General features: G+C 43.9%; 1 pseudogene; it reads right to left on the reverse strand.

Annotated features, from left to right (window-relative positions):
• Window positions 1–6,027, reverse strand: part of LOC119332021 — a 27,855-nt pseudogene that overhangs the window by 13,233 nt on the left and 8,595 nt on the right.

Below are 6,027 nucleotides of genomic sequence, written 5' to 3' on the forward strand. Positions count from 1 at the left end.
TAGTGCCATTAGTTTTCAAATTTGAAAACACTTTTTTAGTTTTTTTTGTTTTCTTTGTTGCTTTATTTATTTTATTTTGTTTCTATTTACAAAAAAATACTTATTGTTGCTATTTTTATTTTTTCCATATTTTTTGTTTTATTTTCTGCATTATTTATTTTCTTTTGTTTTTTGCTTTATTTATTATTTCTTTTTGCTTTTAGGTCAGCAAAATTATAAACTTTTTGTTAGTGTCATTAGTTTTAGAAAAATTATAAACTTTCTGTTAGTGCCATTGGTTTTCAAATTTGAATAGTTAAAATTTAAATTCTTTGAAATTTGTGTGAATCATAAGTTTGTGATTAACTTTACTAAAAAAATGAACATAGATGCACCTATAGAGAAAATTCGACCTAAATTCATAGTTTTCAAATGAACTCTGGAAAAGTTGGCATAGCATACTCGTGTGTTACAAAGTTGGCATGGTATCATCATAATAGTTGCGGGAGAAAGTCTTCACTTTTTTTTCACTTGTGTCATTTGCTTATTGCGCCGTAACCATGGATAATCTTCATCATTTATCAGGATGCTTGGGTCAGCCTTGACATTGAACGGAGGAATTTCATGAAACTTTTCATAATCTTCAGACATGTCTGTCTTGCCCTCCACTCCCAGGATGTCCCTTTTTCCTGAAAGAACTATGTGGCGCTTTGGCTCATCTTATGATGTATTCGCTTCCTTATATTTTCTTTTTCTCGGTTTGGTAGACATGTCCTTCACATAGATAACCTGTGCCACATCATTGGCTAGGACGAACGGCTCGTCAGTGTACCCAAGATTTTTCAGATCCATTGTTGTCATTCTATACTGTGGGTCTATCTGTACCCCGCCTCCTGACAGATTGACCCATTTGCACTTAAACAAAGGGACCTTAAAATCATGTTCGTAGTCAAGTTCCCATATGTCCACTATGTAACCATAATATGTGTCCTTTCCGCTCTCGGTTGCTGCATCAAAACGGACACCGCTATTTTGGTTGGTGCTCTTTTGATCTTGGGCGATCGTGTAAAATGTATTCCCATTTATCTCGTATCATTTGTAAGTCAATACAGTCAAAGATGGTCCCTTGGACGACAAGTACAGCTCATCACAAACAGTGTTGTCACCTCTGAGACGTGTTTACAACCAACTGCTGAAAGTCCTGATGTGTTCACATGTAATCCAGTCGTTGCACTGCTTCGGGTGTTTGGAGCGCAGACTGTTCTTGTGTTCATCGACATACGGGGTCACCAAGGTAGAGTTCTATAGAACTGTGTAGTGTGCTTGAGACCAAGAATATTCGTCCCTGCATATTATTGAGTCACTTCCAAGAGTGCCTTTTCCAGTCAGTCTCTCCTCATACCGCGATTTAGGGAGACCTGTCTTCTTAAGGCCAGGAATGAAGTCAACACAAAACCCGATAACATCCTCTGTTTGATGGCCCATGGAGATGCTTCCTTCTGGCCTAGCGCGGTTACATACATATTTTTTAGGACTCCCATGAACCTCTCAAAGGGGAACATATTGTGTAGAAATACGGGCTCCAGGATGACAATCTCGTCGACTAGATGAACTAGGACGTGCGTCATGATATTGAAGAAGGATGGTGGGAACACCAGCTCGAAACCGACAAGACATTGCGCCACATCACTCCTTAGCTTTGGTACGATTTCTGGATCGATCACCTTCTGAGAGATTGCATTGAGGAATGCACATAGCTTCACAATGGCTAATCAGACATTTTCCGGTAGAAGCCCCTCAATGCAACCGGAAGCAGTTGCATCATAATCACGTGGCAGTCATGAGACTTTAGGTTCTGAAACTTTTTCTCTGCCATGTTTATTATTCCCTTTATATTCGACGAGAAGCCAGTCATGACCTTCATACTGAGCAGGCATTCAAAGAAGATTTATTTCTCTTCTTTCGTAAGAGCGTAGCTGGCAGGACCTTTATACTACTTCGGAGGCATGCCGTCTTTTTCGTGCAAACGTTGCAGGTCCTCCCGTGCCTCAGGTGTATCTTTTGTCTTCCCATACACGCCCAAGAAGCCTAGCAGGTTCACGCAAAGGTTCTTCGTTACGTGCATCACGTCGATTGAAGAGCGGACCTCTAGGTCTTTTCAGTAGGGTAGGTCCCAAAATATAGATTTATTCTTTCACATGGGTGCGTGTCCCTCAGCGTCATTCGAAACAGCTAATCCGCCGGGACCCTTTTCAAAGATTACATGTAAATCATTGACCATAGCAAGTACGTGATCACCGGTACGCATGGCGGGCTTCTTCCGGTGATCTGCCTCGCCTTTGAAATGCTTGCCTTTCTTTCGACATTGATGGTTGGTCGGAAGAAATCAACGATGGCCCAGGTACACATTCTTCCTGCATTTGTCCAGGTATATACTTTCAATGTCATCTAAACAGTGCGTGCATGCGTGGTATCCTTTGTTTGTCTGTCCTGAAAGGTTACTGAGAGCGGGCCAATCATTGATGGTCACGAACATCAACGCCTTTAGGTTAAATTCCTCCTGTCTATGCTCATCCCACGTACGTATACTGTTTCCATTCCACAGCTGTAAAAGTTCTTCAACTAATGTCCTTAGGTACACATCAATGTCGTTGCCGGATTGCTTATGGCCTTGGATGAGAACTGGCATCATAATGAACTTCCGCTTCATGCACATCCAAGGAGGAAGGTTATACATACATAGAGTCACGGGCCAGGTGTTGTGATTGCTGCTCTGCTCCCTAAAAGGATTAATGCCATCCGCGCTTAAAGCAAACCATACGTTCTTTGGGTCCTTTGCAAACTCGTCCCAGTACTTTCTCTCGATTTTTCTCCACTGTGACCCGTCAGCGGGTGCTCTCAACTTTCCGTCTTTCTTACAGTCCTCACTGTGCCATCGCATCAACTTGGCATGCTCTTCGTTTCTGAACAGACGTTTCAACCGTGGTATTATAGGAGCATACCACATCACCTTCGCAGGAACCCTCTTCCTGGGGGCTCGCCGTCAACATCATCAGGGTCATCTCGTCTGATCTTATACCGCAATGCACCGCATACCGGGCATGCATTCAGATCCTTGTATGCACCGCGGTAGAGGATGCAGTCATTAGGGCATGCATGTATCTTCTCCACCTCCAATCCTAGAGGGCATACGACCTTCTTTGCTGCGTATGTACTGTCGGGCAATTCGTTATCCTTTGGAAGCTTCTTCTTCAATATTTTCAGTAGCTTCTCAAATCCTTTTTCAGCCACAGCATTCTCTGCCTTCCACTGCAACAATTTCAATATGGCACCGAGCTTTGTGTTGCCATCTTCGCAATTGGGGTACACCACTTTTTTGTGATCCTCTAACATGCGATCGAACTTCAGCTTCTCCTTTTGACTTTCGCATTGCGTCCTTGCATCGACAATGACCCGGCGGAGATCATCATCATCGGGCACATCGTCTGTTTTCTCTTAATCTTCAGCAGCTTCACCCGTTGCAGCATCATTGGGCACATCATCTGGTTCCTCTTGATCTTCACCAGCTCCCCCCGTTGCAGCATCACCGTATTCAGGGGGCACATAGTTGTCATCGTACTCTTGTTCTTCGCCGTCTTTCATCATAACCCCTATTTCTTCGTGCCTCGTCCAAACATTATAGTGTGGCATGAAACCCTTGTAAAGCAGGTGGGAGTGAAGGATTTTCCGGTTAGAGTAAGACCTCGTATTCCCACATTCAGTGCATAGACAACACATAAAACTATTCTGCTTGTTTGCCTCAGCCGCATCGAGAAACTCATGCACGCTCTTAATGTACTCGGAGGTGTGTCTGTCACCGTACATCCATTGCCGGTTCATCTGCGTGCATTATATATAATTAAGTGTCCAAATTAATAGAAGTTCATCATCACATTAAAACCAAAGTACATACATAGTTCTCATCTAACAACATATAGCTCTCCAGAGCATCTAATTAATTAAACCATACATTGAAACTATGTAAAACATTTCAATGCGAAAACAAATGCGATCATAATCGCAACCAAGGTAACAATTGATCCAACGACATAATGATACCAAGCCTCGGTATGAATGGCATATTTTCTAATCTCTCTAATCTTCAAGCGCATTGCATCCATCTTGATCTTGTGATCATCGACGACACATCCGCAACATGCAACTCCAATATCATCTTTTCCTCCTCATTTTTTTTATTTTTTCCTTCAACAAATTGTTTTCTTCTTCAACTAAATTTAACCTCTCGACAATAGGGTCGGTTGGAATTTCCGATTCACATACATCCTACATAAATAAAATCTATGTCACGTTGGTCGGCATAATTTTCATAAACAATAAATGAACCAATAGTTATAAAGATAATATATATAACACATCCGAATCATAGACAGGACGAGGGCCGACGGGGGCGGATACAAAACCATCGCACTATATAAGATGCAATAATAAAAATAAGAAAATAATACAAGTATCTATGTAAACATACAAGTAAGAATATTTTTTCCTTTCAGAAAGAAGATAAGAACAAGAGGCTCACCACGGTGATGCCGACGATGAGCTCGGCGCGGGTGATCGACGGCGGTGAAGACGGGGACGGGGTGTGACGGACCGCTAAACATAGACAAATATTGAGGAAAATGGAGTTTGGAGGTCGAGCTTGGATAGGAGAAAGCTTAAGTAGTGTGGCTCGAGCATTCCATCGAACACCTTGTGTGCATAGGAGGTGAGCTAGAGCACCACCAAGCCCTCTCCCCCTCGGCCAGAAAAAAACAGAGCAGTGTGCTCTGCTCTTACGCGAGGGGGTATATATAGGCACCTCATTGGTCCCGGTTGGTGGCATGAACCGGGACTAAAGGGGAGCCTTTGGTCCCGGTTCAAGCCACCAACCGGGACCAATGGTGGTGGGCCAGGAGCGAGGCCCATTGGTCCCGATTCGTCCCACCAACTGGGACCAAAAGATCCAGACGAACCGGGACCAATGGCCCACGTGGCCCGGCCGGCCCCCTGGGCTCACGAACCGGGTCCAATGCCCCCATTGGTCCCGGTTCTGGACTGAACCGAGACTAATGGGCTGACCAGGCCTGGACCTTTGCCCCCTTTTCTACTAGTGTGGGGGTAATTTAGGTAGTAACTTAACACATCTCAAGACAGTTTTGCTTATGTGGCACGTGTTTAATGAGGAAAGAGGTGCTTGTGGTAACATAATATGTTACTGTAACATAGCGCTTCCCGAGGCACAATAAGTCTATGAGCTAATAAATGAAGCCATCTATGACACTACTACTATGTTACTTTGCATTATAAAGATAGTAAATTAGACTAGTGTCATATGCATGACACTAGTATAAGTTACTCCCCACTATGACCAGCCTAAGGAGTTAAGCCACACTTAGTCGAACTCGTAAGATCTTCAACTCCCTAAATATTTTAGGAGAAGTGTTCCAACACTCTCAAAATTGAGCAACCAAAACCAACTCCTTAAATATCGGTTGCTCAGCTGCTTGCATGTCGGTGCCTCCCCCGCTGCTGCGATCCTGGCCTCCGGCGACCAATCTGCCGCCCCGTCCACCGCCGGCCGCCAAATTCTAGTGATGTTATTTTTATTTTATTTTTGTCATCTCCGGCCACTGTGGCGCACTCCCACTCGTCGTCCCTAGCCCAGGGGTGCTCCTCTCTTCATCTCCGACCACGAGTAAAGCTGCATCACGCGCAGAGGAACACCTGCAGAGAGGAAAAGTTAACCCACATGAAGAAAACTTGGAAAAGTGGCAGCCCACCAGATTCCAATTGGTCCTTGCATTGTTGAACGCTAGCTACTTCTGCACCACAGCAGAGTCTTGTTGTTTCCCTCAAAAAAAAAAATTCCTTGCATTCTAGACCATGCCATCATGCCCACTGGCGGAGCTAGGCAACTTCTTTTGGGGGGGCCAAACATAAATATGCACGTTTGAGGGGGCCAAAAAACTCTACTTGTCCTCATCTTTCTCTCTAAAAAAAATTTCCTTCACA

Source organism: Triticum dicoccoides, chromosome 7A (genome assembly GCF_002162155.2).
Source record: "Triticum dicoccoides isolate Atlit2015 ecotype Zavitan chromosome 7A, WEW_v2.0, whole genome shotgun sequence".
In the NCBI taxonomy this organism is placed as follows: domain Eukaryota; kingdom Viridiplantae; phylum Streptophyta; class Magnoliopsida; order Poales; family Poaceae; genus Triticum; species Triticum dicoccoides.